The sequence below is a fragment of the Salvelinus alpinus genome, chromosome 27 (genome assembly GCF_045679555.1).
Source record: "Salvelinus alpinus chromosome 27, SLU_Salpinus.1, whole genome shotgun sequence".
Lineage (NCBI taxonomy): Eukaryota > Metazoa > Chordata > Actinopteri > Salmoniformes > Salmonidae > Salvelinus > Salvelinus alpinus.
Genome location: NC_092112.1, coordinates 10,583,253 through 10,592,921, shown reverse-complemented (window position 1 = coordinate 10,592,921; position 9,669 = coordinate 10,583,253).

Here is a 9,669-nt window from a genome sequence, read left to right as displayed (position 1 = left end):
CTTCCTAAACCCCATAGAGGAGTCTGTCTCTGCGTGGAGGTGGACGGTTTATGACCACCATCCACATGACCAGATGTCCTTACTGGAGGCCATGAATGCAGGGTGTGGAGACACTTCTCCTGAAGACTGCCAGGGTGTAGAGACACTTCTCCTGAAGACTGCCAGGGTGTGGAGACACTTCTCCTGAAGACTGCCGGGGTTTAGAGTCACTCTCCTGAAGACTGCCAGGGTGTAGAGACACTCCTCCTGAAGACTGCCAGGGTTGGAGAAACTTCTCCTGAAGACTGCCAGGGTTGGAGAAACTTCTCCTGAAGACTGCCAGGGTGTGGACACACTTCTCCTGAAGACTGCCAGGGTTGGAGAAACTTCTCCTGAAGACTTCCAGGGTGTGGAGACACTTCTCCTGAATACTTCCAGGGTGTGGAGACACTTCTCCTGAAGACTGCCAGGGTGTGGAGACACTTCTCCTGAAGACTGCCAGGGTGTGGAGACACTTCTCCTGAAGACTGCCAGGGTTGGAGACACTTGTCCTGAAGACTGCCAGGGTTGGAGACACTTCTCCTGAAGACTGTCAGGGTGTGGAGACACTTCTCCTGAAGACTGTCAGGGTGTGGAGACACTTTTCCTGAAGACTGTCAGGGTGTGGAGACACTTCTCCTGAAGACATGCCAGGGTGTGGAGACACTTCTCCTGAAGACTGCCAGGGTGTGGAGACACTTCTCCTAAAGACATGCCAGGGTGTGGAGACACTTCTCCTGAGGACTGCCAGGGTGTGGAGACACTTCTCCTGAAGACATGCCAGGGTGTGGAGACACTTCTCCTGAAGACATGCCAGGGTGTGGAGACACTTCTCCTGAAGACATGCCAAGGTGTGGAGACCCTTCTCCTGAAGACATGCCAAGGTGTGGAGACACTTCTCCTGAAGACATGCCAGGGTGTGGAGACACTTCTCCTGAAGACATGCCAGGGTGTGGAGACACTTCTCCTGAAGACATGTCAGGGTGTGGAGACACTTCTCCTGAAGACATGCCAGGGTGTGGAGACACTTCTCCTGAAGAAATGCCAGGGTGTGGAGACACTTCTCCTGAAGACATGCCAGGGTTTAGAGACACTTCTCTTGAAGACATGCCAGGGTGTGGAGACACTTCTCCTGAAGACATGCCAGGGTGTGGAGACACTTCTCCTGAAGAACTGCCAGGGTGTGGAGACACTTCTCCTGAAGACTGCCAGGGTGTGGAGACACTTCTCCTGAAGACTTCCAGGGTGTGGAGACACTTCTCCTGAAGACTTCCAGGGTGTGGAGACACTTCTCCTGAAGACTGCCAGGGTGTGGAGACACTTCTCCTGAAGACTGCCAGGGTGTGGAGACACTTCTCCTGAAGACTGCCAGGGTTGGAGACACTTGTCCTGAAGACTGCCAGGGTTGGAGACACTTCTCCTGAAGACTGTCAGGGTGTGGAGACACTTCTCCTGAAGACTGTCAGGGTGTGGAGACTCTTTTCCTGAAGTCTGTCAGGGTGTGGAGACACTTCTCCTGAAGACATGCCAGGGTGTGGAGACACTTCTCCTGAAGACTGCCAGGGTGTGGAGACACTTCTCCTAAAGACATGCCAGGGTGTGGAGACACTTCTCCTGAGGACTGCCAGGGTGTGGAGACACTTCTCCTGAAGACATGCCAGGGTGTGGAGACACTTCTCCTGAAGACATGCCAGGGTGTGGAGACACTTCTCCTGAAGACATGCCAAGGTGTGGAGACCCTTCTCCTGAAGACATGCCAAGGTGTGGAGACACTTCTCCTGAAGACATGCCAGGGTGTGGAGACACTTCTCCTGAAGACATGCCAGGGTGTGGAGACACTTCTCCTGAAGACATGCCAGGGTGTGGAGACACTTCTCCTGAAGACATGCCAGGGTGTGGAGACACTTCTCCTGAAGACATGTCAGGGTGTGGAGACACTTCTCCTGAAGACATGCCAGGGTGTGGAGACACTTCTCCTGAAGAAATGCCAGGGTGTGGAGACACTTCTCCTGAAGACTGCCAGGGTTTGGAGACACTTCTCTTGAAGACTGCCAGGGTGTGGAGACACTTCTCCTGAAGACTGCCAGGGTGTGGAGACACTTCTCCTGAAGACTGCCAGGGTGTGGAGACACTTCTCCTGAAGACTGCCAGGGTGTGGAGACACTTCTCCTGAAGACTGCCAGGGTGTGGAGACACTTCTCCTGAAGACTGCCAGTGTGTGGAGACACTTCTCCTGAAGACTGCCAGGGTGTGGAGACACTTCTCCTGAAGACATGCCAGGGTGTGGAGACACTTCTCCTGAAGACATGCCAGGGTGTGGAGACACTTCTCCTGAAGACATGCCAGGGTGTGGAGACACTTCTCCTGAAGACATGCCAGGGTGTGGAGACACTTCTCCTGAAGACTGCCAGGGTGTGGAGACACTTCTCCTGAAGACTGCCAGGGTGTGGAGACACTTCTCCTGAAGACATGCCAGGGTGTGGAGACACTTCTCCTGAAGACATGCCAGGGTGTGGAGACACTTCTCCTGAAGACATGCCAGGGTGTGGAGACACTTCTCCTGAAGACTGCCAGGGTTTGGAGACACTTCTCTTGAAGACTGCCAGGGTGTGGAGACACTTCTCCTGAAGACTGCCAGGGTGTGGAGACACTTCTCCTGAAGACATGCCAGGGTGTGGAGACACTTCTCTTGAAGACATGCCAGGGTGTGGAGACACTTCTCCTGAAGACATGCCAGGGTGTGGAGACACTTCTCCTGAAGACATGCCAAGGTGTGGAGACACTTCTCCTGAAGACATGCCAGGGTGTGGAGACACTTCTCCTGCAGACATGCCAGGGTGTGGAGACACTTCTCCTGAAGACATGCCAGGGTGTGGAGACACTTCTCCTGAAGACATGCCAGGGTGTGGAGACACTTCTCCTGAAGACATGTCAGGGTGTGGAGACACTTCTCCTGAAGACATGCCAGGGTGTGGAGACACTTCTCCTGAAGAAATGCCAGGGTGTGGAGACACTTCTCCTGAAGACTGCCAGGGTTTAGAGACACTTCTCTTGAAGACTGCCAGGGTGTGGAGACACTTCTCCTGAAGACTGCCAGGGTGTGGAGACACTTCTCCTGAAGACTGCCAGGGTGTGGAGACACTTCTCCTGAAGACTGCCAGGGTGTGGAGACACTTCTCCTGAAGACTGCCAGGGTGTGGAGACACTTCTCCTGAAGACTGCCAGTGTGTGGAGACACTTCTCCTGAAGACTGCCAGGGTGTGGAGACACTTCTCCTGAAGACATGCCAGGGTGTGGAGACACTTCTCCTGAAGACATGCCAGGGTGTGGAGACACTTCTCCTGAAGACATGCCAGGGTGTGGAGACACTTCTCCTGAAGACATGCCAGGGTGTGGAGACACTTCTCCTGAAGACTGCCAGGGTTTAGAGACACTTCTCTTGAAGACTGCCAGGGTGTGGAGACACTTCTCCTGAAGACATGCCAGGGTGTGGAGACACTTCTCCTGAAGACATGCCAGGGTGTGGAGACACTTCTCCTGAAGACATGCCAGGGTGTGGAGACACTTCTCCTGAAGACTGCCAGGGTTTAGAGACACTTCTCTTGAAGACTGCCAGGGTGTGGAGACACTTCTCCTGAAGACTGCCAGGGTGTGGAGACACTTCTCCTGAAGACTGCCAGGGTTTAGAGACACTTCTCTTGAAGACTGCCAGGGTGTGGAGACACTTCTCCTGAAGACTGCCAGGGTGTGGAGACACTTCTTCTGAAGACTTCCAGGGTGTGAAGACACTTCTCCTGAAGACTGCCAGGGTGTGGAGACACTCCTCCTGAAGACTGCCAGGCTGTGGAGACACTTCTCCTGAAGACTACCAGGGTGTGGAGACACTCCTCCTGAAGACTGCCAGGGTGTAGAGACACTTCTCCTGAAGACTCCCAGGGTGTGGAGACACTTCTCCTGAAGACTGCCAGGGTATGGAGACACTTCTCCTGAAGACTGCCAGGGTCTAGAGACACTTCTCCTGAAGACTGCCAGGGTGTGGAGACACTTCTCCTGAAGACTGCCAGGGTGTGGAGACACTTCTCCTGAAGACTGCCAGGGTTTAGAGACACTTCTCTTGAAGACTGCCAGGGTGTGGAGACACTTCTCCTGAAGACTGCCAGGGTGTGGAGACACTTCTCCTGAAGACTGCCAGGGTTTAGAGACACTTCTCTTGAAGACTGCCAGGGTGTGGAGACACTTCTCCTGAAGACTGCCAGGGTGTGGAGACACTTCTTCTGAAGACTTCCAGGGTGTGTAGACACTTCTCCTGAAGACTGCCAGGGTGTGGAGACACTCCTCCTGAAGACTGCCAGGCTGTGGAGACACTTCTCCTGAAGACAACCAGGGTGTGGAGACACTTCTCCTGAAGACTGCCAGGGTGTGGAGACACTTCTCCTGAAGACTGCCAGGGTCTAGAGACACTTCTCCTGAAGACTGCCAGGGTGTGGAGACACTTCTCCTGAAGACTGCCAGGGTGTGGAGACACTTCTCCTGAAGACTGCCAGGGTTTAGAGACACTTCTCTTGAAGACTGCCAGGGTGTGGAGACACTTCTCCTGAAGACTGCCAGGGTGTGGAGACACTTCTCCTGAAGACTTCCAGGGTGTGGAGACACTTCTCCTGAAGACTGCCAGGCTGTGGAGACACTTCTCCTGAAGACAACCAGGGTGTGGAGACACTTCTCCTGAAGACTGCCAGGGTGTGGAGACACTTCTCCTGAAGACTGCCAGGGTGTGGAGACACTTCTCCTGAAGACTGCCAGGGTGTGGAGACACTTCTCCTGAAGACTGCCAGGGTGTGGAGACACTTCTCCTGAAGACTGCCAGGGTGTGGAGACACTTCTCCTGAAGACTGCCAGGGTGTGGAGACACTTCTCCTGAAGACTGCCAGGGTGTGGAGACACTTCTCCTGAAGACTGCCAGGGTGTGAAGACACTTCTCCTGAAGACTGACAGGGTGTGGAGACACTCCTCCTGATGACTTCCAGGGTGTGGAGACACTTCTCCTGAAGACTGCCAGGGTGTGGAGACACTCCTCCTGAAGACTGCCAGGGTGTGGAGACACTCCTCCTGAAGACTGCCAGGGTGTGGAGACACTTCTCCTGAAGACTGCCAGGGTTTGGAGACACTCCTCCTGAAGACTTCCAGGGTGTGGAGACACTTCTCCTGAAGACTCCCAGGGTGTGGAGACACTTCTCCTGAAGACTGCCAGGGTCTAGAGACACTTCTCCTGAAGACTGCCAGGGTGTGGAGACACTTCTCCTGAAGACTGCCAGGGTGTGGAGACACTTCTCCTGAAGACTTCCAGGGTGTAGAGACACTTCTCCTAAAGACATGCCAGGGTGTAAAGACACTTCTCCTGAAGACTGCCAGGGTGTGGAGACACTTCTCCTGAAGACTGCCAGGGTGTGGAGACACTTCTCCTGAAGACTGCCAGGGTGTGGAGACACTTCTCCTGAAGACTGCCAGGGTGTGGAGACACTTCTCCTGAAGACTGCCAGGGTGTGGAGACACTTCTCCTGAAGACTGCCAGGGTGTGAAGACACTTCTCCTGAAGACTGACAGGGTGTGGAGACACTCCTCCTGATGACTTCCAGGGTGTGGAGACACTTCTCCTGAAGACTGCCAGGGTGTGGAGACACTTCTCCTGAAGACTGCCAGGGTGTGGAGACACTCCTCCTGAAGACTGCCAGGGTGTGGAGACACTTCTCCTGAAGACTGCCAGGGTTTGGAGACACTCCTCCTGAAGACTTCCAGGGTGTGGAGACACTTCTCCTGAAGACTCCCAGGGTGTGGAGACACTTCTCCTGAAGACTGCCAGGGTGTGGAGACACTTCTCCTGAAGACTGCCAGGGTGTGGAGACACTTCTCCTGAAGACTGCCAGGGTGTGGAGACACTTCTCCTGAAGACTGCCAGGGTGTGGAGACACTTCTCCTGAAGACTGCCAGGGTGTGGAGACACTTCTCCTGAAGACTGCCAGGGTGTGGAGACACTTCTCCTGAAGACTGCCAGGGTCTAGAGACACTTCTCCTGAAGACTGCCAGGGTGTGGAGACACTTCTCCTGAAGACTGCCAGGGTGTGGAGACACTTCTCCTGAAGACTGCCAGGGTGTGGAGACACTTCTCCTGAAGACTGCCAGGGTGTGGAGACACTTCTCCTGAAGACTGCCAGGGTGTGGAGACACTTCCCCTGAAGACTGCCAGGGTGTGGAGACACTTCTCCTGAAGACTGCCAGGGTGTGGAGACACTTCTCCTGAAGACTGCCAGGGTGTGGAGACACTTCTCCTGAAGACTGCCAGGGTGTGGAGACACTTCCCCTGAAGACTGCCAGGGTGTAGAGACACTTCCCCTGAAGACTGCCAGGGTGTGGAGACACTTCTCCTGAAGACTGCCAGGGTGTGGAGACACTTCTCCTGAAGACTGCCAGGATGTGGAGACACTTCTCCTGAAGACTGCCAGGGTGTGGAGACACTTCTCCTGAAGACTGTCAGGGTGTGGAGACACTTCTCCTGAAGACTGCCAGGATGTAGAGACACTTCTCCTGAAGACTGCCAGGGTTGTATTAGACATTCCAGAAGATACTTTCCAAGATGCATCGCCAGAGAAGACATACGATGTGATGTTGATGAGAACTTGAGGCCAAATGCAGGAGAGAGAGAGAACTAGAACCCTCACAGTACTGTACAGTATGAGTGATTATACTATACATGTTGATGAGAACTATAACCCTCACACTACTGTACAGTATGAGTGTTATATTATACATGTTGATGATAACTAGGACCCTCACAGTACTGTACAGTATGAGTGTTATACTATACATGTTGATGATGGTTTTTAATTGTTGTAATTATTATTGCAGCCAAGGAATTACAGAAATGTGTTTTTTGTTTCAACTTTGTATTTTTCACAGGTTAATTACTAAATGCAAATAATAGACAAAAATAAAGGCTATTGAAGCAAATTGCTGCGTTTCTGATTCATTCTTGTTACATAAACTTTAGTACAGTCAATAAACTTTAGTACAGTCAATAACATTTAGTACAGTCAATAAACTTTAGTACAGTCAATAAACTTTAGTACAGTCATTAAACTTTAGTACAGTCAATAAACTTTAGTACAGTCAATAAACTTTAGTACAGTCATTAAACTTTAGTACAGTCAATAAACTTTAGCACAGTCAATAAACTTTAGCACAGTCAATAACCTTTAGTACAGTCAATAAACTTTAGTACAGTCAATAAACTTTAGTACAGTCAATAAACTTTAGCACAGTCAATAAACTTTAGCACAGTCTATAAACTTTAGTACAGTCAATAAACTTTAGCACAGTCAATAAACTTTAGCACAGTCAATAAACTTTAGCACAGTCAATAAACTTTAGCACAGTCAATAAACTTTAGCACAGTCAATAAACTTTAGTACAGTCAATAAACTTTAGTACAGTCAATAAACTTTAGCACAGTCAATAAACTTTAGCACAGTCAATAAACTTTAGCACAGTCAATAAACTTTAGCACAGTCAATAAACTTTAGTACAGCCAATAAACTTTAGCACAGTCAATAAACTTTAGTACAGTCAATAAACTATAGCACAGTCAATAAACTTTAGTACAGTCAATAAACTTTAGCACAGTCAATAAACTTTAGTACAGCCAATAAACTTTAGCACAGTCAATAAACTTTAGTACAGCCAATAAACTTTAGTACAGTCAATAAACTTTAGCACAGTCAATAAACTTTAGTACAGCCAATAAACTTTAGCACAGTCAATAAACTTTAGTACAGTCAATAAACTATAGCACAGTCAATAAACTTTAGTACAGTCAATAAACTATAGCACAGTCAATAAAGTGAAAAAGTGTCATTCAAACTTCAAAGAGAAAAGTTCATGGTTTATGTAATGCTGCCTGTTGTTAGTGTTTTGTAGGTCCGTGTGTTATGAGGGACAATGTTAAGCTTTCTGAGTGAGAATTTTTGCCATTGTTTTCGGACGAACGAGCTTATTTTGAGACATGTATGAAGTGTTTTGGTGGTTTGAGTGAGTTTTGGAGGTGAGATGAACTGTTTGGCCCAGATGCATGTTGGTCACGCAGACTGTGTGGAGAGTTTTGGAAAAAAAAGTGGCTTCAGTATTGACCGATGCTTGTTAGCAATTGAAAAAAAACTGCAAATGTTCTAATGATATTTCACCGAAAACTTTTGTACTTAAAGTTTAGAAAATTCACACATACTTGTGAAAATAGCAACAAAGCGATTGGAAAAAACAAAACGGTAAAGTTGTATTAGTCGTATGTACGGGATACACCGTCCAATGGAATGCTTCCTACAGGTTCCTACTCAACAACGCAACGAGAAGAAATTATAAAAGAGAAGAATACAAACATTAAGTAAATGTCTCGGTAGAACAGAATAAACCTTTCAGCATCAGTATAATACAGGAAGGTACAATTTATAGTCCAATATTTAAATGTCTATCAGGGAAGAGGGGATTTGGGGGGGGGCAGTGTTTAAATTGTGCAGTATTGGCAATAGTGTGTGTGTGGGGGTGGGGGGGGGGAGAATCAGAGCAGGAGGTCAGTCCAGTTCAAGTGTCCAGCAGTCTGATGACTTGTACACTAGATAGAAACTGTCTCTGAGCCTGTTGGTATCATGTGTTCATCAGTCTGATGGCTTGTACACTAGATAGAAACTGTCTCTGAGCCTGTTGGTATCATGTGTTCATCAGTCTGATGGCTTGTACACTAGATAGAAACTGTCTCTGAGCCTGTTGGTATCAAGTGTTCAGCAGTCTGATGGCTTGTTGATAGAAACTGTCTCTGAGCCTGTTGGTATCAAGTGTTCAGCAGTCTGATGGCTTGTACACTAGATAGAAACTGTCTCTGAGCCTGTTGGTATCAAGTGTTCAGCAGTCTGATGGCTTGTAGATAGAAACTGTCTCTGAGCCTGTTGGTATCAAGTGTTCAGCAGTCTGATGACTTGTAGATAGAAACTGTCTCTGAGCCTGTTGGTATCAAGTGTTCAGCAGTCTGATGGCTTGTTGATAGAAACTGTCTCTGAGCCTGTTGGTATCAAGTGTTCAGCAGTCTGATGGCTTGTACACTAGATAGAAACTGTCTCTGAGCCTGTTGGTATCAAGTGTTCAGCAGTCTGATGGCTTGTAGATAGAAACTGTCTCTGAGCCTGTTGGTATCAAGTGTTCAGCAGTCTGATGGCTTGTTGATAGAAACTGTCTCTGAGCCTGTTGGTATCAAGTGTTCAGCAGTCTGATGGCTTGTTGATAGAAACTGTCTCTGAGCCTGTTGGTATCAAGTGTTCAGCAGTCTGATGGCTTGTTGATAGAAACGGTCTCTGAGCCTGTTGGTATCAAGTGTTCAGCAGTCTGATGGCTTGTACACTAGATAGAAACTGTCTCTGAGCCTGTTGGTATCAAGTGTTCAGCAGTCTGATGGCTTGTAGATAGAAACTGTCTCTGAGCCTGTTGGTATCAAGTGTTCAGCAGTCTGATGGCTTGTAGATAGAAACTGTCTCTGAACCTGACCTGATCAGACCTCAAACTTTGATACCGTTTGCCAGACGGTAAGGGAGCTCTCAGCTCATGGATGGGGTGCGG